This window comes from Mya arenaria, chromosome 13 (assembly GCF_026914265.1).
Source record: "Mya arenaria isolate MELC-2E11 chromosome 13, ASM2691426v1".
Taxonomy (NCBI): domain Eukaryota; kingdom Metazoa; phylum Mollusca; class Bivalvia; order Myida; family Myidae; genus Mya; species Mya arenaria.
In genome coordinates, this window is record NC_069134.1 from 37,198,778 (window position 1) to 37,223,710 (window position 24,933).

General features: G+C 34.4%; 1 protein-coding gene across 1 annotated transcript in view; it reads right to left on the bottom strand.

Annotated features, from left to right (window-relative positions):
* Window positions 1-24,933, bottom strand: part of LOC128214815 (uncharacterized) — a 52,995-nt gene that overhangs the window by 27,559 nt on the left and 503 nt on the right. The gene's annotated exons all lie outside the window — the stretch shown is intronic.

Genomic DNA, 24,933 nt, shown 5'->3' on the forward strand with positions numbered 1-24,933 from the left:
TCTAATATTCTTTATCATAGTGGTATAAGGTTTTCAAGCTTGCCCTTATCATCCCAGGAATACAGTCACATTACAAACGTTGCATGACATCGCCGGAAATTAGTAGCTTCTTGATTGGAAAAAATATAATCTTTCTGTGATAGAATATTTGATCTCTTGGGATATTTTCAATGTTTATCGATTTAATGTTTAGTATGTTTTCAATGATTGTTTTATTCAGATCATTAATGACGTCGCTATCATAGCATATTTGTGTTTATATCCAGTGAACTAGACACATAGCGTTGAAAATGTGCGCGCTATATAGTGCCATTTTCAACCAGTACTAAATTCCGAAATCAATTAGGTTTCACAATCATACGAGTATCACGAGTTCCGAAATAAAGATTTGATCTCGTTCAAATCATGCTAACAGTACAATCAATCCAATAAGGATAAGTAATCTGGGCTTACAAATTAAATCAAGACGAATTTCAAAAGTCTGATTTATTTATATTAAGCAAACCAAACTGTTTTGGTGGCGTGCAGGCTTACTTGAATATATGTTATATCAAGTAAGAACGGCATAATGTCCATCCATATAAGGACATTTTGATAGAATATGGTAATAAATATTGCTGTTGTAAGCATTCGAGTGGATTTTGCATATTTGAATTTAACGGAGCTCTATCCTTCTTTTATATACATTTCTCATTTAAAAGGCACGTTTTCTAAATTTCTTTGCTATGACGCACTGGGGGGGGGGGGGGCAAACTAGTGCATGTGTATTGCTTGCAGATTTATGATTCATGTATTATAACATGAACATAGTTATTTTATGTTATCATTATGATGAAATGCAATAATTTAAACTCGTATATAAAACGCATGTTAAATTATTGGTAATCGGGTAGAGGAATTCGAAATAGCTGATTAATAGTACAACAATAATCATCTATACATGTACGTGTATAAAAGCTTAGCAGGGCCACCGTTGTTTTATCCCGTCTACAAAATGTAGCAGTATCACAGCGTGTCAAATATGTTATTTAGACAGCGGTATAAAACACCAGGGGCTCTGTTTGGTTATGTATTTTTTCGTGAAAACATTAGTAACAGTAAACGTGCTTCTCTGGAAGGAGAGTAACTTCGAATACAGCAACTGATAATATACGGATTTTAATTCGATTGGTTTTTCACAAGACCGTTGCTTTTTTCGTGGTCGGATCCTATTTTTTATCGAAAATTTCAACCCCAGTATGCTTAAGTTTATCAGAAAAAAGTGATATGAAGTGCGCTGTTTGTAAATTTGTGTTCGTACCCTCCTATGTTCACACAGCATGAACACACAATAGAATGCGTTAATAATAAATGAACAATTAACGTTAATAAGCCAATTTTGCCAGTCACAAAAACAATGACCTAATTTCAGCGAGAAAACTAATGGCATGGTCATCAAAAAGCATTAAACGGTAGATGGATAAAGTGAAAACTGTACTGGAATCTAAGGAGACCTAAAACCTAAGTTCTGTGTAGTGAGCTCTTGGTCATATTGGAAAACTATATGCCATTGACAGTATGAAGGTACATTTTACAATATATAACATTTACCTATTAATGCTGTTTATTTGTTATGTGGTGATTATGCACCAAGCTTCATGTGTCTATAAAATAAGAAGTGTGTCTGGCTAAGGATAATAAAGTTGCTGTAAAGAGGTGTAACTTAAGGAGCTTCACTTTGCGAGGTTTCTAAGCAAATAGATCCCCATCCTGTTGTCTATATTTTCCATTTACGTAATTTGCAGACGATATAGTAAATAATTGATAAGAGAAATACCTAAACGACCAAGCGGTTCCCACGGGAATGTGCAGGCTATAAAATGTGTTTGTATATATATATTCTTCTCTCGCAATGGGCTAGACTTGTCAGCGCTTCAAACATACACCCTGGTCAGCAATTCAAACATACACCCTGGTCAAAATTCAAACATACACCCTGGCCAACAATTCAAACATACACCCAGGTCAATAATTCAAACATACACCCTGGTCAGCAATTCAAACATACACCCTGGTCAGCAATTCAAACATACACCCTGGTCAGCAATTCAAACATACATCCTGTTTAGATGAACACAATAAGGCCCAAACGACACTGAACGAGGAGACACAAACGTACATCACCACAAACAAACAACACACGACACTGAACGAGGGACACAAACGTACATCACCACAAACAAACCACACTGAACGAGGGACACAAACGTACATCACCACAAACAAACAACACACGACACTGAACGAGAGACACAAACGTACATCACCACAAACAAACCACACTGAACGAGGGGCACAAACGTACATCACCACAAACAAACAACACACGACACTGAACGAGGGACACAAACGTACATCACCACAAACAAACCACACTGAATAAGGGACACAAACGTACATCACCACAAACAAACCACACTGAACGAGGGACACAAACGTACATCACCACAAACAAACCACACTGAACGAGGGACACAAACGTACATCACCACAAACAAACCACACTGAACGAGGGACACAAACGTACATCACCACAAACAAACCACACTGAACGAGGGACACAAACGTACATCACCACAAACAAACCACACTGAACGAGAAGACACAAACGTACATCACCACAAACAAACAACACACGACACTGAACGAGGGACACAAACGTACATCACCACAAACAAACCACACTGAACGAGGACACAAACGTACATCACCACAAACAAACCACACTGAATGCGGGACACAAACGTACATCACCACAAACAAATCACACTGAACGAGGGACACAAACGTACATCACCACAAACAAACCACACTGAACGAGGGACACAAACGTACATCACCACAAACAAACCACACTGAACGAGCGACACAAACGTACATCACCACAAACAAACCACACTGAACGAGGACACAAACGTACATCACCACAAACAAACCACACTGAACGAGGGACACAAACGTACATCACCACAAACAAACAACACTGAACGAGGACACAAACGTACATCACCTCAAATAAACCACACTGAACGAGGGACACAAACGTACATCACCACAAACAAACAACACACGCATCAAAATCGCTTTTCCGAAATATTTATATTGTTTTTGGAATACTTGGAAGTTACCTAAAGCGAGATTGAATCAAATAGATAATAGTTGCATAGACATAATAACTTACAAATATATATATATAAATTTATAAGGTTCCGTTTAACAAACAGGTCTGATTCAGATCGAGTCAAATGATAGTTCAGCTTACATGAGCACGAGCTATGAATCATACCGTCCGCAGTCAACAACTAACTGCTAAAAACACTTTGGATTTCCGTTTCAAGACTGACGACTATCGCAATATTTATCAACTATCAGCTTGTTATTTTAATATTAACTGTACAATTAATGTAATATTGATTTTGTTTTTCATTGTGTTATGTGGTTGTTGGGAAAGATTTTTGTGACGGTCACGGGTGAGGTTTAGTACTCTTGAACTAGAGCATGCTCTGGACTCCTTCTGTTCCATACGGTTATCCCGACATTAAATAACGAAGACATGCTGTTCCATTTGTGAACTATATGTCTAGTTTCGAAAGTTCTGTGTCACTCGTTTAGTGTCAATAAGGCCTAAGCTTTGAGCCTTGAACGGGGTATTCGTTACATGTTTATATACGGGGCTTGGTTATGATTGACATGTCCTTTTTAAACACATAAATTAATACAACATGACATTCTGTAACAAACACCTTCTTGCCCATAACCATAAGCCGCAGGCTCATATATTATCTAGAAGTGATAATGGTGTCTTACAAAAGGACACGAACACGCCAATCTGTTCGCCATTTTATCGCCCACACATACGTTATGGTTCATACAGCCGCAAGTCATAGAAGATAATAGAAATTCCAGAAAAAAACTACTTCTCTTAGATGTAGAGAAACTTATGTCTCAATACCAGGAAACTTGTTTTTGGTATTTGTGTCTATAGTTTTGGTTATGGTCTTTGGTTTGTGCTGTCATTCGGGCCCATGCTTTGTGCCCCTAAACTTATTTTTTTATTTTGAACTACTGGGCTTGTCCCTGTATTCTTCATTGTATTATCTGTTGACATTTTGCAGTTGATGACAAACGTCTCAGATATTAATGTTATCTTTACAATTAAACCATTTATAATGATCACTTAATTTGCCAATAAAATGCTAAAAGGTTTATGAAATGTTCATGGCCATCGGTAATATGAGCTTATTTGTACATGATGACATGTGTCATTATTATCAGTTTTGTAATCAGCATTCAGAAGGATTGCATTAGAAAGAGAAAAATGAAATACAATTTATGACAGACTTCTATCATTATAGTGGTTTGGTTTCATTAGTTGAAAAACACGTGAATAAAGGTAATGTGTGGATCGGATTAAGTAAAAGGTGTTGAAACTTTTGTTCAAACAAAATAAGATAATAAAATAAGATTTTTGATGACAAAAAAATATTTTCAAGATGTTCGTGTTTCGCGGTTAAAACACCACAAATTAAAAGAGCGGTTTTACCTCAAGAATATATAAATATCGAACAAAACAATTCTATAAAAAAATACATATAAGACATCCGAAATCATGCCAGGAAGGAAAGTAGTCAGATGTATATGACAGTTTCTTTGTTGTTGATTTCTGTCCAAATATGGTTAAAACGAGAAACACTAAACAAAATTCTTTTTTGAGCTTTTTTCGTACCCTACCACGTTTAGATAAATAAAACATGTAAAGAAATTATGGTTTGATTGTTATCCAAAATAACTCAGAATTTCAGATATTGATGGTTTTTGAATGTTGAAAGATAATTTTGGATTTGATTTACAGATTGTTTCCCTTGATAATTGGAATAAGTTAATTTCCGGAAAAAGTAATATTTTCTCAAATTGTTTATGAATATGTTAAAAATTAAATACAAAGAGTTCATGCTATCCTAGATAGACCCTAATGAACCCTGCTTGTATATGAATGTTTTCACCACCCCTGTTTACTATTGATACACACGGATCCGCCTGATTGACTTTATTAAGGAGTTAGAATGAAATATGTAACTGTTGGATTTTAAGAAATGAGTAATGTGCTTAATAGAGGGAATACGCCACTCGTTAAACACATTTTTAGGTGCTCACTCGGTGAAATGTGCTACCAATTCACACTCTAAGAAACAATTATCCTCTTCATTGTCCATCTATTCCATTTACGTAATTTGCAGACGATATGTTAAACAACTGATTACAAACAATTCCTTACGGGCTATGCAATTCCCGTAGGATGGAAAAGATTAGCATATATTTCCCTTTTTTCTTTGAGAAAAAAAAGTATTTTGAAATCGCCAAAGTACCAGGATAGCCAAAATGGTTAATATAGACCACATCATTAGAGCATCTTAAATCATTCGATATGTTCTTAAAAACAGGTGCGATAACAAATTAATTACTTGTGCTTGCGGTGGGTGTGTAAGCTTATTTATACACGTACTCGGGCCTTGCCCATTCGGCGAGTGCTCCGATAAGATATCAGTCATAGTGCAGAGATAGAATGTAACCCTAGAGCTACCATTCAGGCTGGTTCTTTAACTATCAATTTATTCTATAGTACTGTCACACGAGAACCCATTTAACGTCCCTCCCGAAAGACAATTAGTATTTGTTAGTGGAGCGGCGGGAAATCGACCTGCAACCCCTGGATTGACAGTCAAGTGTATTATCACTAGACCACGGATCCGCCACTTGTGCTTGCTATGGCTATTGGGGCATTAGCCAGCGATATGTGTGGTTGTGTTTGCCCCGAATACTTTTGCAAATGTTTCTTGAAATAATGGTTAATTATATGGAACCAGGGTTGGCTAACCATGATATCATTCTGTCTGTACACTATGCTCCTAAAACCTAAAATAGCTAACAATCTTATCGGAGCACTCGCCGAATGGGCGAGTATAAATAAGCTTACACACCCACTCACACGTGTTTGTTGTGTGTTTCTCATTTAGTATATCTTAGGCCTTAACCTTGTGACTCTTAACTGGGACTTTTTAAAAGTTCTGGCAACATATACCAAAATAAAATTACAAGTCTACACAACCGCTAGCTTAATAACTTAGAAATTCAAAATGCAACAGTCAGCAGTTTTCTTCTGATAAATTGGCTTCAACTATATCCCAGAGTGTCGTAATTGGAAACTTGTTCAATACAGTTGTCTATTAAGGTAAGACCAAATGTCGGAGAGCAATGCTAAGAATTGAATACGCTTTCACTACCAAGATTGAAATTCACTACCAAGAACTAAAACTCACCGTTTTAGTTCTGGGCAAAGCAAATTACAAATTAATGCACATCTTCTTGACACAGAGAGTTAAAATTATTGGCAGAAAAGGATTTGAAATACAATCAGATTTTGATTAGGTTAAGCGGTGTTAGTGGATAGTTTACATACGATAATGTAGACCACTAAAATGTTAAATATTGTAAGTATGCACTTACACTGTTTTCAATGCTCTAATCCAATTTACTATTTGTAATTGTATGCATGAATATGATAACGAAAGGCCTTTGTAAGTACTTGTTCCAATATGTGTTCATTTTACCCTATATGTTTTTATTTCCAGGTCACAAGCTCATGGAATATTTTGTTAAGTATGTTTGTTATTCATGTTGGAAAATAGCTCATTGAGCTTATGTGTCTTGTTAACAGAAACGTTGTATCGTTACAGAAACTACATTATTCTCACTTTCCACAACGACATTTATTCATGTTCAAAATCGTAAAAACTCGTTCATGTTTCCCGAGGGCATTTTGTTTACTGACGTCCTATGACTCGTAGTTATTTAATATCACTGTTGACGATAAAGAGTTCCTCTAAAATCGCGTTTTTGACAAGTTTTATTTTCATTTTAAGAAAAAATCCTGCATACTTACATAACCATCTGATGTGCACAAAAAACTCCATGAGTGAAAATCAAGATGTTTAAATTCATTTTTTGTTATTTATGTTTTAAGTGTGTGGTTTAATGTTGTTTAACGTTATGGTCATACAAACTGTTTGTAAATGTCATGGCATGATCGTCAAGTTTGATCAACCTGAAAAGTACTGGCTTAGATTCCAGATGATACAATTGCAAGAAAAGAACAAAATTGTGAAAAGTCAGTTTCATTAATGTGTTGATCCACGGGTTATAAATGTTAAATGTTGAAATTGTGTTTAAATTCACTTGTATATGGGAGGAGTTAAAGCCACGATTATTCAATGTTTCAAAATCTTAAAATGCTAAATTATATTCTACGTCATAAACAGTAGTATGTATTACGCTGGCTTGATATGTTTCTCCGTATTGTCGTCCTTTCAATCCTGCCAATTTTGAAAATCGGTTGCTTTACACTGCTTTACGCTGAATGCTGTGTCAACAAACATTTAAGTGTTAAAGGCTGTTGTTCATTAACAGCTTTATTACTATTTTCAGAAGAAAAGCAACAGTAATTCCGAGTAAAGTTCTAAGCTAAGACGATAATTTGTGCAGTGGAACAAGGAGTGCCGGTAGCATTGCTGTTAATTAAGAAGGTGTGCAACTACGATGTATTGATCTTGACTTAAAGGAATTGTTGGAATAATGAATAGTTGTACTAACAGGGTCATGGTAAGACCAGACTTCTGACCAGTTTTATTGGAATGGTCGATAACTACCCTAAACATGCTTCTTTGGGTTGATAGTAACAATGACGCTGCCAAGTTGGGTCGCAACTGGCATTATCATGCTTTTAAGTTTGATGGATTTGGAGCACATTTCGCTTAATGTTCTTTAATGTTTCCATTGGCAGAGTAACCATATATTTACCTTACAAATGACAGTATGAGTTGTATTGTTATCCGCTTTCTGCATAGGTCATCTACATGAGAACGAATTACAAATTGATGACAAGCTTCGTGATAGCTTATTTATTAGCTATATTACAAAATAGAATGACTAATTGATCTAAACGTTTTTGTTTTTTTAAAGTAGTAAAATATGTATTCAAAAATAATATTGAGCCGTTTCCTAAAATAGTATCTCTTGCTTAGTGTCAAGAAATCTTGCTGGTGGCATTTTGACATTTATTACATACATCTCTATCAATGTCTCTTTAATAAATAAATAATCCCTAAATATTGCCATAACTATCAGCAAAATACACTTCTATGCAAATCATTTCTGTGGACAAAATTGCAGTAGCCTTGATGACTTCGAGATAGGATTAATGGCATTAAGGTCAGACCATAAGCAGCATGATACGCATTTATAGTTTATTAAGGATCATGGTCTCATATACCGACTCAGAAATTCTAAACAATACGTAGCGAGAAGGTAGTACTGATAAAGACTTTACTAACATTGCTTCATAGATAGAATAACGTCTGCTGGCACGTTTCTTTATCATGTTATTCTACAGTATGATCATTATAACACTTGTAACCAGGCAAACATTAAAATGCAATCTTACTCCCAAATAGGAATTACAATTAAAACAATACTTTTCATTTACCGAAAAGGATTATTAAATATTGAAAACAATGGTTCTTATGAAGGATACTGTGTTTAATTTGAAAGAAAAGTGCAGAAAACAAGATATTTCTCCCTAATAAGACGATAGTTGATCACTGTAAATCTTTTAGGACCCAACAGTCATTTAATATTTGTGCGGTTTAGCTATTACATACACGGTTTCAATATTGTTGTCAGTAATATACATTTTTCATAAATGCATTATATGGCAAGTGTTAAAGGTTTATCACTCAACATTTATGTGTGTTATACATGTGTATGTATTGATTTTAAAAAAAGATATCACTTTAATTAGCCACACCCAAACTTTAAATGATGTTTACGTGTTCCTCTTCATTTTTTCTTGATATATAGCACTGGGATAAACATGATAAGGTTGATAAATGAGATGGGTGTTCTTTTTTTCCAGGTCGTTACAAAAACATGTTGATTAATTTCGATTTTTACATGCATATTAATGATCAGTCAAGTGTTGATTTCACTTTGCCTATTGGTCCTCTCTCAGTCGTATTTGTTCGTGCTCAAACTAATTAAATGTGGCATTGTCCTAATGGTATAATGATTCCATTTTTTGTCCTTATCATCTCAGGAACACAGTTCCATTTCATCAGCCAAACACTTTAAAGAGTTGCGTTACATCGCCGGAAGTCAGTAGTTTCTTGATGAGTAAAAATGGAATAAGACTTTTCTCTGGTAGGATATTGTAAATGTCCTCTTGGAATACAATCGATACGTATCGATCTAACTTAGTGCTGTTGTTTGTTTTCTATATTTAATTTATAATAAGCTGACACAACTTTTGCAGAATAACCGTGCGTACGTTCTAGCTCGTCTGAAAGTATATTTTAAACCTATAATAAAACCTGATATTTATCAGGTTTTGATTTATCAGTTTATATGTTATTTTTGCGCTATTCTTCATTGTTTTGAAGTTGATGGGAAATTAATCTAAAAGTTTTTGTGTTTTAAAGAAGTAAAATATGTATTCAAAATTACTAGAGTCAAGAAATCTTGACGTTGCAATTGTATCAAACTCTCTTTAATTATAAAATAAACAGTCCATAACAGTCAATTTTTGGCATGAACAAAGTCATTACTACTAGCTTAATAAATTTCTATGCACTTCTATGCACATCATTAGTGAGATCAAAGCGGTGAAATTGCGTGAGTATCGTATCTGGGATCTGAAATAAGATGTAATATGGTACGAAACAAGCAGCATGCTCCTTATATATACTACATCTGGGATTATGTTCTCAGACGCCGGGTCAGATACCCCGAAATTATGCTGTGAGCAGGCAATTGTAACTTTTACTATCTATACATAAAAGTACAAAGTTTGCTGGCACGTTTCTTTGGCATATTCATCTACGTCATAATTATAATGACACTGGTCTGCATTTACCATCCACCTACACTACAAACTTTAAATGATTTAATGTTTTAGGTCTTGTTTTTTTACAATTCATATCAGAGCTTGTCGTGCAAACATGTGATTTTGTGTTCATCTTTTTCAGATTATTTCAAAATGCATCATTTTAATTGTTTTTGATTTTCAATTGTTTTCGATGTTAAGGCATAAGTGTTTTCGATGTTCAATTGTTTTCGATGTCCAGGCATCAATATTGATGATCAGCCAAGTTTTCGTTCACTTTGCCTTTTTTGTCCTCTCTCAGTAAAATCGATATACTACAGATATCATGATCATACGAGTGTATACACATATCGAGTCATTTGGTTGATCTTTCATCTGTATCAAGTCTGAATCAAAGGCAAGCCGAATTTAAAGTGGAATGTCAGTTTTTAGACTTAAATGACGAAAATAAAATTGCCAAATATTGTACCAAATTATAAAGTACAGCTATTAATAAAGTTGGGTAACACTGCCAGCTGGGTATTCAGCGGCCGTTCTTTTTCACGCACTCTTGTTTGTTTTGCAAGTGGCGACTGACGCCTAATTCCACAGCGTGGCTTAACGACGGGACGCTTTAGGGGAAGTCTCAAAATAGCAGTTTCAAAAAAGCAGTTTCAGGGGGCGACTCAAATTTATTTATTTTTAATAAATTGTAGCTATTCGTCCTCAAACTTACTGAATCTAATATTTTTTTATCACAGCGGTATAAGGTTTTTAATTTTGCCCTTATCATCCTAGGAATACAGTCACATTACAAACGTTGACATCGCCGGAAATAAGTAGCTTCTTGATTGGAAAAAATATAATCTTTCTGTGATAGTATATTAGAACTCTTGAGATATTATCGATGTTTATCGATTTAATGTTCTGTATTTTTTCAAAGATTGTTTTATTAAGATCATTAATAACGTCGCTATCATTGCATATTTGTGTTTATATCCAATATTTACACCTCAACCTCCATTCCTTAAATGAACTGCCTTTCGGCAATTGTGTTCATCAATCGATGAACGCAACATCTTCGGATATGTTCGGATCGTAATTCATTGCATAACAATATACATGAAAGCTATTGATCTTGTTATAGGTTGTATTGTTTCTGCAGGTCCCGTAAAATATAGATCAACATTTTTAAAAGTGTTAGTTTATTATATTTTAAATATATTGGTACCAGAAGTGTTTCAATTTTACGTTTTAAAGTGATTTCAAGTGGTTGATCTTTTCCCGCGTTATTGTGACGTCATTTGAAAAAAATGATTGCGGTTATTGTCGGGTCGTTCTATTTACAGAATGGGTAAGAACGGATAACTGAAAGGTTTTCTTAAATGAAATCAAGTATTATTTTTTTAACAATTCTTGAAAGAAATAATGAACTATTGGTGTAAATATAAGGAGTGAATTGCGGGGTTGATGTCTTTATCGGGGATATGAACGCAATTGGGTTGGTCAAAGTACGCGTGGAGTCCTTCGGACTCCACACACATTGACCAACCCAATTGCGTTCATACCCCGATAATGACATCAACCCCGCAATTCATTCCTTAAGTGAACTAGACACATAGCGTTGAAAATGTGCGCGCTATATAGTGCCATTTTCAACCAGTACTAAATTCCAAAATGAATTCGGTTTCACAATCATACGAGTATCACCAGTTCAGAAATAAAGATTTGATCTCGTTCAAATCATGCTAACAGTACAATCAATCCAATAAGGATAAGTAATCTGGGATTTCAAATTAAATCAAGACGAATTTCAAAAGGCTGATTTATTTATATTAAGCAGACCAGACTGTTTTGATGGCGTGCAGGCTTACTTGAATATATGTTATATGAAGTAAATACGGCATAATGTCCATCCATAAGGACATTTTTTTGATAGAATATGGTAATAAATATTGCTGATGAAAACATTCGAGTCAGGTTTGCATATTTGAATTTAACGGAGCTCTATCCTTCTTTTATATACATTTCTGATTTAAAAGATAAGTTTTCTAAATTTCATTTCTATGACGGACTGGGGGGGGGGGAGGAGAGGGCAAACAAGTGCCTGTGTATTGATTGCAGATTTATGATTCGTGTATTATAACATGAAACTATTTTATGTTATCATTATGATGAAATGCAATGAATAAAAATCGAGTTGTAAGTCGTTTGATTATTCAGTTTTAATTATAGCTGAACATAACTTGGTAAAGACTGATTTCCAGTTGCCCTAGAGTAATTTCCGTAATAATACATCGGTTTAATTATAAAGGGGTGTAACTATGAAATTACTGTATCGATCTTTGCTAATTAAAGTCCGGCTGTTTCAACTGACCTAACAAGGAAATGGTATGAATTTGAACCTACAATAATATGGACGATAGCAATAGTAAACGTGCTTCTCTGGATGGAGAGTAATGTCGAATACAGCAACTGATAATGTACGGCTTTTAATTCGATGGTTTTTTCACAAAACCTTTGCGTTCTTTGTGGTCGGATCCTATTTTTTATCGAAAATTTCAACCGCAGTATGCTTAAGTTTATCAGTAAGGAGTGATATGAAGTAAGTCGTGTGTGAATTTGTATTCGTGCCCTCCTATGTTCACACAGTATGAACACACAATAGAATGCGTTAATAATAAATGAACAATAAACGTTAATAAGCCAATTTTGCCAGTCACAAAAACAATGACCAAATTTCAACGAGAAAACTAATGGCATGGTCATCAAAAAGCATTAAACGGTTGATGGATAAAGTGAAAACTGTACTGGGAGCTAAGGAGACCCAAAACCTAAGTTCTGTGTAGGGAGCTATTGGTCATATGGGAAAGATATATAACATTGACAGCATGGAGGTACAGTTTACAATATATTACATAATTATACATGTACCTATTAATGCTGTTTATTTGTTATGGGGTGATTATGTACAAAGTTGTTTTTCTTTAGATAATAAAGTTGCTGTAAAGAGGTGTAACTTAAGGAGCTTCACTTTGCGAGGTTTCTAAGTAAATAGATCCCCATCCTGTTGTCTTTATTTTCAATTTACGTAATTTGCAGACGCTATAGTAAATAATTGATAAGAGAAATACCTTCCCACGCGATTGTGCAGGCTAAAAAATGTGTTATATATATATATTTCTTCTCTCGCAATAGGCCAGACTTGTCAGCGATTTAAACATACACCATGGTCAGCAACAGCAATTCGAACATACACCCTGGTCAGCAATTCAAACATACACCCTGGTCAAGCATTCAAACATACACCCTGGTCAACAATTCAAACATATACCCTGATTCACAATTCAAACATACACCCTGGTCAGCAATTCAAATATATGCCCTGGCCAGCAATTGAAATATACACCCTGGTCAACAATTCAAACATACACCTTGGTCAAGCATTCAAACATACACCCGGGTAAGCAATTCAAACATACACCTGGTCAAGGATTCAAACATAAACCCTGGTCAGCAATTCAAACATACACCCTGGTCAGCATTCAAACAGTCAAAATTCAAACATACACCCTGGTCAAAATTCAAACATACACCCTGGTCAAATTCAAACATACACCCTGGTCAAAATTCAAACATACATCCTGTTCAAAATTCAAACATACACCCTGGTCAAAATTCAAACATACACCCTGGTCCAAATTCAAACATACATCCTGGTCAAAATTCAAACATACACCCTGGTCAAAATTCAAACATACATCCTGGTCAAAATTCAAACATACATCCTGGTCAAAATTCAAACATACACCCTGGTCAAAATTCAAACATACACCCTGGTCAAAATTCAGACATACACCCTGTTAAAAGGAACACAATAAGGGTCCAAACGACACTTAACGGGAAACACAAACGTACAAACACCACAAACAAACCACACCCGCAAAAAAATCGCTTTACTGAAAAAAAATCGGAATGCTTGGAAGTTACCAAAAGCGAGATTCATTCAATAAGATTATAAATATTTACACATAATAAATTCTAAATATAAAGATTGAGAATTGTAAGTTTCCGTTTAATAAATTGGAATGATTTGGATCGAGTCAAAGAGCAGAAAAATCTCGAGAAAATATTTAATAATGAAAACTTTTGGATAGGTAATTTTGACAATGGTGTTGTATTCCATGTTTGTATAACTCATGCCAATGGCAATGATTGTCCTGTCCTTTTTAAACACATATTAATACAGCATGAAAATCTTCTTGTCCATAACCATAAACCGCGAGCTAGTATAACCTAGAAGTGATAATGGTGTTTCACAAAACGACATGAACACGCCATTCTGTTCGCCATTTTGCGATTATCGCCAACACACACGCTATGGTTCATACAGCTGCCTGTCATAGACGATGACAGAAATGGAGCCATTCCAGAAAAACTTACTTCTCTTAGAATTAGAAAAACTTATGTATCAATATCAGGAAAACTTGTTTTTGGTGTTTATATATGTGTGTCTATAGTTTGGGTTATGGTCTTTGGTTTGTATTGTCGTTCGGGTCCTTGCTTTGTGCCCCTAAACATATTTGTTTTTTGTATTCTGGACTACTGGGCTTGCCCCTGTATTTTGCATTGTATTATCTGTTAACATTATGCAGTTGATGACAAGCATCTCAGTTTCTTAAGTAATCCTTACATATAAATCAACCATTCATATTGATCACTTAATTTGCGAAAAGCTTGTTCATACTTAGGTTTAAAAAGTGTTCATGCCCATCGGTATTATAAGCTTATTTGTATATGATGACATGTGTCTTTATGATAAGTTTTGTAATCAGCTTTCAGAAGGTTCGCAAGAGAAACATGAAAACAAATTGACGACAGGCTTCATTAATTATAGTGGTTTGGTTTCATTAGTTGAAAACCACGTGCTTGGTAATTTGTGGATCAGATTTAATTGTGTAAGAGGTGTTGAGATTATTTTCAAACAAAAACAAAAACAATTATTCAAAAACGCATATTAATACAGCATGAAATTCAGTAACAAACATTGTCGATAAGCCGCGAGCTCAAATATTACCTAGAAATGATAATGGTGTTTCACAAAAGGACATGAACACGCCATTATGTTCGCCATTTTGCGATTATCAACCGCACATACGTTATTGTTCATACAGTTGCCGGTCATTAAAGATCACAGAAATCGAGCCATTCCAGAAAACACCACAAATTGAAAGATCTATTTTACCTTGAGATTATATATATATATATTTCTAGCACACCGGATGGGCATTTCTGGTAAATTCAGCCGTGCTGGAAAACTCCATCTGGCATCTCCCCATGCCAGATGAGTCACGCGCTGTGACGTAATACTTTCAATTTCTTTTATTAAACACTTATTGTAACCATAGTTATGAGATTTAAATAGATGAGTTCCATTAACATTAATTTTACAAAAAATATTCCTTAAAAACAAAACAAAATAACCCTTAAAAGACGTGATAGCGAAGGAACCTATTGACGTATGCAATGAATACAAATTACTGCGCGTCATGACGTCAGTAAACATCATCGCACGCGCTTTTTGGTGAAATGTACAAAACGTGCTTTCTTATTTTCTTCACATAAAAGTGTAATTTAAGGTATGCTAGAAAAAATATCTGTCATGTGTTCCCGTTCCGGATAGAAAAATCCGACCCTCGGGCACGCTGCGTAGCCGGTAACTCGGCAAGCCTCGTTACCTGGCAACGCAGGTGCCCTCGGGTCGGATTTTTCTATCCGGAACGGGAACACGTGACAGATATTATTAACATGAAACTAAACAAATACATAAAAAAAGATATCCAAAATCATGCTAGGAAGGAGTGTGTGTCGGATAAGTGACAGTAGGCGGACCTTTAAACACCAGCGAGAGTTCAGATTCTTTATGATTAGGCCCCTAGATGAAAATGAAGGTTATATTCTAAGGTATTTTGATGTAAATGTGTTCAGCCTCTGTTGTGTTGTGACTTTGTGAGTTTCTCGTTTAGTGTGTCAGTGTGTGTATATCACGTGCTGAATTACGTCATATATGCTACATCAGAAGGCAACATTTGGCTTAAATGGAGACTTAAATTATAGATAAGTTTTCTTTTACTACACCATTTTAAAAGAAACAAAGGGCAGTCTATGCCACTTAAATAACCAAGCCTTCGTTGTATTCCCGGAGTTTGATAAGGTGATTAATTTCATAAAACACTTCGACAAACCTGTTTCCAATATAATGTTTTCACAGTGCTCAGTCAGACGGCCGTATTGTGAAAACGTTCGTCGAAGTGTTTTACGAAACGACACTCTCAATCAAACTCTGGTAAAAGGCCGAATTAGGGTGGCGTAGACTGCGCTATGTTTCATTTAAAATGATGAATAAATAAGAAAGTTATCTTTGATTAAAGTCTTTATTGGAAGCAAAATAGTGTCGACGTAGCATTTGTGACGCATTTTATCACGTGGTATTCACACACACTGTGTGTGTAAGACCTTAACATTGTTACTCTTAACTGGAACTGGGACTTAAAGTTCTGGCAACATACACCAAAATAAAATAACAAGTCCACACAACCGCTTGCTCAATAAATTAGAAATTCAAAATGCAACAGTCTGCAGTTTTCTTCTGATAAATTGGCTTCAACTATATCCCATAGTGTCATAATTGGAAACTTGTTCAATACAGTTGTCTTTTAATGTTAAACCAAATGTCGGATAGCCGTGGTTAGAATTGAAACGCTTTCACTACCAAGATTGAAATTCTGCCCTCTGAGAATAAAACAAAATGAAAATAAGCTCACCGTATTAGTTCTGGGCAAAGCAAATTACAAATTAATGCACATCTTCTTGGCGCAGAGAGTTAAAATTATTGGCATAAAGGGAATTTGGAATACAATCAGAGTTTAATTAGATTAGGCGGTGTGAGGTAGTTTACATACGATTATGTAGACCACTAAAATGTTAAAGATTGTAAGTATGTACTTACACTGTTTTCAATGCTCTAATCCAATTTACTATTTGTAATTGTATGCATGAATATGATAACGAACAGTTTTTTGTACTTGTTCCAATATTTGTTCATTTTACCCTATATGCTTTTATTTCCAGGTCGCAAGGTCATGAGATATTCTTTTGATATGGTATGTATGTTTGTTATTCATGTCGGAAAATAGCATATTGAGCTAATGTTTCTTGTTAACACATACCCGACTTTAAATAAAGATGAGTCGCATCAAACCATTTATTTTTGTAAGTACATACTAAAAACCATTAACCATTACATAGTGGTGTATATTTGTCAGCTACTTAATATTTTTGGTGCCAAGTGGTTCTTGCATATTGAAAGACGTAAACTTTCGATATTCAGCAACAAAACTCACTGGCAAAACACGAACTTGATACTTTCGCTAGCATTGGCAATACATAAGATAACACTTGTGTAAGCCTTTTCACACTAAAGTTTCAGAAATTAATGTGTAGCACTGACACCTCTACTATAATTAGATACGCTCAATTCATAAAAAAAATATTTTGTTTAAATTTAAGAGATACATTCTATTTAAGTTTCAACTCCACCTACATTTTTTTCTTTTTTTTTCTTCTTATGAAAAATAGTTTGCCATTGTTCATTGCACATATATCTTGTAGTAGTGTTGAGGAGAATTCGTAATTCAATTTTATTATTGCATTTTGTTTGTTAACTCTGTATGCCTGTCATCATCATTAAAATCGTAACGTTACACAAACTACATTATTCTCACTCACCATAACGACATTTAATAATGTTCAAAATAGCAGAAACTTTTTCATGTTACTTTAATGCTCCGATGTTCAAAAGAAAACTTTCTGTGATTAGGCAATATGAGTGACAATCAATATGTATCAATAAAACTGTTACTTTTAAGTGTGATGTTTAATGTAGTATAATGTTATGGTCATACAAAATGTATATGTCAAGTTTGGTTAACCTGAAAAGTTCTTTAATGGACTAGACACTAACTTTTCAAACCTGCCAATTTTGTAAATCGGTTGCTTTACACTGAATGCCGCCTCAACAACCATTAAAGAATGTTGTTAATTAACAGTTTTATTACTATTTTCAGAAGGAAACAAACAGTAATTACGAGTTTAGTTCTGAGCTAAGACGATTAATTTGTGAAGAGAAACATGGAGTGCCGGTAGCTTTGCTGTTAATTAAGGTGTGCAACTATTGATCTTGGCTTAAAGGAATGAATAAATGAATAATTGTCCTAACAAGGTCATGGTTATACCAGGTTTCTGACCAGATGTATTTAATGACATGGTCGATAGCCACCCTTAACATGCTTCTTTGGATTGATAGGTACAATTACGCTGCCAGGTTGGGTCGCAACTGGCATTATCATGCTTTTAAGTGTGACGGATTTGGGTCACATTTCGCTTAATGTTTCCATTGCCATCGTAACCATATATTCACGTAATGACAGTATGACTTGTATTGTAATCCGCTTTCTGTATAGTCTATTTACAGGAGAATGAATTACAAATTGATGACAGGCTTCGTGATAGATTTATTTTCTTTTACATACAAATCTGATTGTTATTATTAAAGGGATTCGCTCATGCTTTTTTGTAAATCGCTCTGTTTTGTATGACGAAATAAAATGTGGCAAATCATTAGGAATGTTACAACTAAGGTGCCAAAAGTTGGAACCCTTCAAGGCTTCAGCAAATGTTAATAATTGCTCAAACATTGTCTTGAATTCGCGTTAATAATGCTAAAGGTTACCTTATTACGGCTTTGATGTTGTACGAGTGGTTGATTGGCATTATCTTGTGATGTTATCAATGTATTGTTAAAAATTTAAAATATCCATCCTTGTTTTATAAATCGTGGTGACCGTGAAGGCGTCGGTTTTCTTGACTTAACCGGAGTGGGTTCGCACTCCACTAACACGAAAATACTATAATTGTATTTTTTCTGCAATTCCGATATCATAGTGTAAAATAATTATGAAATTTAAGTGTTTTCAGATGCATTACCGGGAAAATTATTATATATTATATATATTATTATAAACCAAAACTTCTTTGTTAAAAATGCAAATCATTTGTATATAAAGCAACACAGAAGTTTAGAAATTCAGAAAGTCACGCGATATGCAAATTTCGTAATGACGTTGTTCGCGCTAAATTTAGATTATACTTTTTTAGATTACCCTTTCGATTTTGTTGCACTTTGTTATTGCATTTCTTATTTTTCTTGGGGTTAAAAAGTTTTAAAAATAATGAGAGAAGCCATTTGGATATACATACAAAATAATAAGTTTGCATGACTTAAACATAATGGGACTTTAAGGAGTGTGTATGTGCTTGTTTAAACTGTACAAAAAATGATGAGGTCCTTGATATATGGGTTGAAACTTTGAGACGAAGCACAAACAAGCGAGCGTGTCTTGGTAAGGTCTCTAAGAACAAAGATCTGAGGAATTGGATCTGATAGCTTGGTATATCTATTCAATTTACGTAATTTGCAGACGATATGGTAAATAATTGGTTACAAACAATACTTAACGAACCTAGTAGGAGGAAGCAGTCTGTAAGATGTATCTCGTTTGAATTTACATAACTTCTTTTATTTAGCAAGACTGAGGTCTTTAAAAGGGTTAAGATATAATAAAAACGGTATTAATTTATACAGAATGTTAGAAATCCCGAATTTGAATCCGATATAGACATATAAGACATCCTAAATCATGCTAGGAAGGAAAGTTTCCAAATGTATATACGAGTTTGATTGTTGTTGTTTTCCTGTCAAAATATGTTTTAAAACGGGAAATACAGAAACAATAACTTTTTTTTCTGTAATTCACCACGTTAAGATAAATGAAACATGTTAAGCAATAAAATATTGAATGTGGAAAGATTGCTTTGTATTTGATATACCAATTTGTTTCTCTTGGTTGTAAATAAATATGTAAAGAATACTTATACTATAAAAGATATCATGTTATTCTAGATAGGCCCTAACGAACCCTGCTTGTATATGAACATTTTCACCACCCTCATTTTACTATTGATACACACGGATCCGGCTGATTGACTTTTTAAAAGAGTAAGAATGAGATATGAAACAGTTAGATTTTAATAAACGCTTTATGTGTTTAATAAAGGGAATACGCCACTTGTAAAATACATTTTAGGTGCTCAATCGGTGAAATGTGCTACCCTTTTACACTGTAACCAACAATTGTCCTCTTTACACAATGGGATCTATTCCATTAACGTAAGTTTTAGACGACATGGTAAACAACTGATTACAAACAATTCCTGAAGGGCTATGCAGTTCTCTTGGGATGGAAAAAAATAACATTCCTTTTTTCCAAGACGGATTCCTTGAGTAAAATAGAATTCTTTAAAACAATATGAATTTGCATAGATCAGTATAAGCATTAAATGATTGTTGTTTTCTTAGTCAGGTAGATGACCTGAACAAAAATCTTAGTGATTAAGAAGGGCTCGTTATTAATCATTAAAGTGTTTATTAACGTCATGTCAATCTTATCTAGAATACAACCTTATTGACTGACACATTGTCAACGCAAAATCTAAGGCAGGGAGTGTATGTCGGATAAGTGATAATAGGCGGGCCTTTAAACACCCGCGAGAGTTCAGATTCTTAATGATGAAGCCCCCGAGCTCAAAATGTAAGTTGAATTCTAAGGTATTTTGATGTAAATGTGTTCTGCCTTTGTTGTGATGTGACCTTGTGGGTTTCTCGTTAAGTATATGTTAGGCATTGATGTTGTGGCTCTAAACAAGGACGTTGTTAAAGTTCTGGCAACAAACACCAAAATAAAATAACGAGTCCACACAGCGGCATGCTAAGCATAATAGAAATTTAAAATGCAACAATCTGCAGTTTTCTTCTGATAAGTTGGCTTCAACCATATCCCAGAGTGTCATAATTGGAAACTTGTTCAATACAGTTGTCTGTTAACGTTAGACCAAATGTCGGATAGCCTTGGTTAGAATTGAATGAGCTTTCACTACCAAGATTGAAATTCTGCCCTCCGGTATAAAACGAAATGCAAATAAGCATACCGTATTAGTTCTGGGCAAAGCAAATTACAAATTAGTTCACATCTTCGCGCAGAGAGTTAAAATTATTGTAATGCTTTGAAATACAATCAGATTTTAATCAGTTAAAGCGGTGGATATAAACAGTGTTAGTGGGTAGTTTGCACAATAGTATGTAGATCACTAAAGATTGTTAGTATGTACTTTTCAAAGTATGTGACTGAGCTGCACCATTTATCTGTGTAAGTACATACAATCTTTAACCATTACATAGTGGTGTCTTTTTGTCAACTACTATATATTTCTTTTGTGCCCAGTAGTTCTTGCATATTGACAGACGTATACTTACGATATTCAGCAACAAAAATCACTGGCAAAACACGATCTTGATGCTTTTGCCAGCATTGGCAATACATAAGAAAATAATCGTGAAAGTATTTTTATACTTCATTAAATTCGACAAGATAAACAAATGTCGATATTTCATGTAGCATATTCAAAATGAAACTGCCAAACAAGACACCAAGCTAAATAAAGCATCCTATTTGGATAATTACTAGGATGACAGCTGATGCAATTCGTTGTCCAGTGACAAATAAATATGATCTTATTTATGGTTCATCAGGGATTAATTTGTTACATAAAGGACCTGATAGTTTCTTGTAGCAAGCACAATCTGGGCTCTTCATGCTGTCATAGTCATTAAATCGTTTCGTTACAGAAAACAACATTACTCTCACTCTCCACAAGGACATTTATTCATGTTCAAAATCGTTCAGAAACTATTTCATGTTTCCCGAGAGCATTTTGTTTACTGACATCATGACGCGTAGTATTTTTTAATCACAATTGAAGTCAAATAGGAATTCCTAAAAAAATCGCGTTTTTGACCAATTTTATTTTTACATTTCGATTTAAAAGTCTTGCCTACTTTAATGCTCCGGTGTGCAAGAGAAAACTTGCTCTGATTGGGCTCTGTGAGTGAAAATCAATATGTATCAATTTAACTATTATTATGTATCTTTTAAGTGTGATGTTTAATGTAGTATAATGTTATGATCATACAAAATGTATATGTCAAGTTTGATCAACCTGAAAAGTACTTCTAGAATCTAAACACTAACTTTTCAAACCTGCCAATTTTGTAAATGGGTTGCTTTACACTGAATGCCGTCTCAACAACAATTAAAGGATGTTGTTCATTAACAACTTTATTACTGTTTTCAGAAAGGAACAACAGTAATTACGAGTAAAGTTCTGATCTAAGACGATTAATATGTGAAGTGAAACACGGAGTGCCGGTAGCTTTGCTCTTAATTAAGGTGTGCAACTATTGATCTTGGCTTAAAGAAATTGTTGGAATAATGAATAGTTGTTCTAACAAGGTCATGGTAAGACCAGGTTTCTGATGTCTTTAATGGAATGGTCGATGTCTACCCCTAACATGCTTCGTTGAATCGATAGTAACAATAACGCTGCCAAGTTGGGTCGCAACTGGCATTATCATGCTTTTAAGTTTGATGAATTTGGGACAAATTTCGTTTAATGTTCTTTAATGTTTCGATTGGCACAGTAACTATATAATCACGTAATGACAGTATGAGGTTTCTGTAAAGTCTATTTACAGGAGAATGAATTACAAACTGATGACGACAGGCTTTCGTTAACAACAAATACATTGGGATAAATAGACGTCCGAGTATTACCTATACGAGGTCAGTTGTATTCCATTTGGCTTCTTCTAGAACTAGATACAGTTTTGAGCTAAGTTTACATATACAATATATAAATATCAAATATATACGTGATGCTCGTTGTTATCTTTATTTTATTTTACATACAAATCTGATTGTCAGTATTAAAGGGACTCGCTCATGTTTCGCAAACAATTCCTGAAGGGCCATGCAGTTCCCGTGGGATGGAAAGGATTCGCATATATTTTCCTTGTTTGCCTTGAGAAAAAAGAATTAATAAAAATAATATGAATTTACATAAATCATTATAGGCATTAAATGTTTTTTGTATGAGGTTATTTTCTTAGTCAGGTAGAGGACCTCAATTAAAATCTGAGTAATTAAGAAGGGCTTGTTATTAATCATTATAAATAACGTCATCTAACTCTTATCAAGATTACAGCCTCATTGACATACACAGGCAGGGAGTGTGTGTCGGATAAGTGACAGTAGGCGGACCTTTAAACACCCGCGAGAGTTCAGATTCTTTATGATTAAGCCCCCAAGCTAAAGATGTAGGTTGTATTCTAAGGTATTTTTATGTAAGTGTGTTCTGCCTTTGTTGTGATGTGACTTTATGAGTTTCTCGTTTAGTATATATCAAATATAAATGCTCTTTGGTATCTTTATTTTCTTTAACATACAAATCTGATTGTTAGTATTAAAGGGACTCGCTCATGTTTTTTTGTAAATCGCTCATTTTTGTATGACGAAATAAAATGTTGCAAATCATTAGGAGTGTTAAAACTAAGGTGCTAAAAGTTGGAACCCTTCAAGGCTTCAGCAAATGTTGATATTTGCTCAAACAGTGTCTTTCAATTCGCGTTAATAACGCTAAAGGTTGCCTTATTAAGGCTTTGATGGTGTGCGATTGGTTGATTGACATTATCTTGTGATGTTATCAATGTATTGTTAAAAAATCAAAATATCCATCCCTGGTGACCTAGTAGTGAATGGGTCGGTTTTCTTGACTTAACCGGAGTGGGTTCGCACTCCACTAACACCAAAACACTAAAATTGTAAAAAAAAAATGCAATTCCGATATCATAGTGTAAAATAATAATAAAATATAAGTGTTTTCAGATGCATTACAGGGAAAATTATTAAAACCAAATACTTATTAGTTAAAAAATGCAAATCATTTGTGTATAAAGCAACACAGAAGTTTAGAAATTCAGAAAGTCACGCGATATGCAAATTTCGTAATGACGTTGTGACGTTGTGCGCGCTAAATTTAGATTATACCTTCGGTTTTGTTGCACTTAGTTTTTAAAAAATAAGAGAAGCCATTTGGATATACTGTACGTCAAAAAATAAGTTTGCATTACTTAAACATAATGGGACTTTAAGGAGTGTAATGTTTCTACTGTACAAAAATGATGAGGTCCTTGATATATGGGTTGAAACTTTGAGACGAAGCACAAACAAGCGTGCGTGTCTTGGTACGGTCTCTAAGAACAAAGATCTGAGGAATTGGATCTGATAGCTTGGTCTATCTATTCCATTTACGTAATTTGCAGACGATATGGTAAATAATTGATTACAAACAATACTTAACGAACATAGTAGGAGGCAGCAGGCTGTAAGATGTATCTCGTTTGAATTTACATAACTTCTTTTATCTCGCAAGACTCAGGTCTTTGAAAGGGTTAAAATATAATAAAAACGAATTTAAATTGTTGAGAATGCTAGAAATTCCGAATTTGAAACCAGTTTAGGTTTGCTGTTAACAAATCATGCACTTTTTTGGTTAAATATACGAGGTTAAAGGACACAAGCTTGAATAGAATAACTAGGTTCCCATTGTGTTTTTCTGACTTTTTTCTATATTTCCATGTTCTCAAACACTTTTGTAGTTGATATGCTCAGATGCTATGGCGAAAAGACGCAAGCTTTAAAAAAACTCACAACTGCAAACACAGACATTTAGACTTTTAATATGCAACAGTCTCCAGTTGTCTCCAACTCAGGCTTTCAGTGTTATGATTGACCACGGTCCGTTTGGCGCATGCATTTTATATTTATAAGCTTCTTGTCTATTCAACCGAGCATATGGGTCACCTTATCAACAATCGTACGACCGATATTACAAATCTTTATACTTATTTGTATACTGGGCTAATTTTTTTAATTTGAAAGTTAAAATATTAATTCAATTTCTCACAC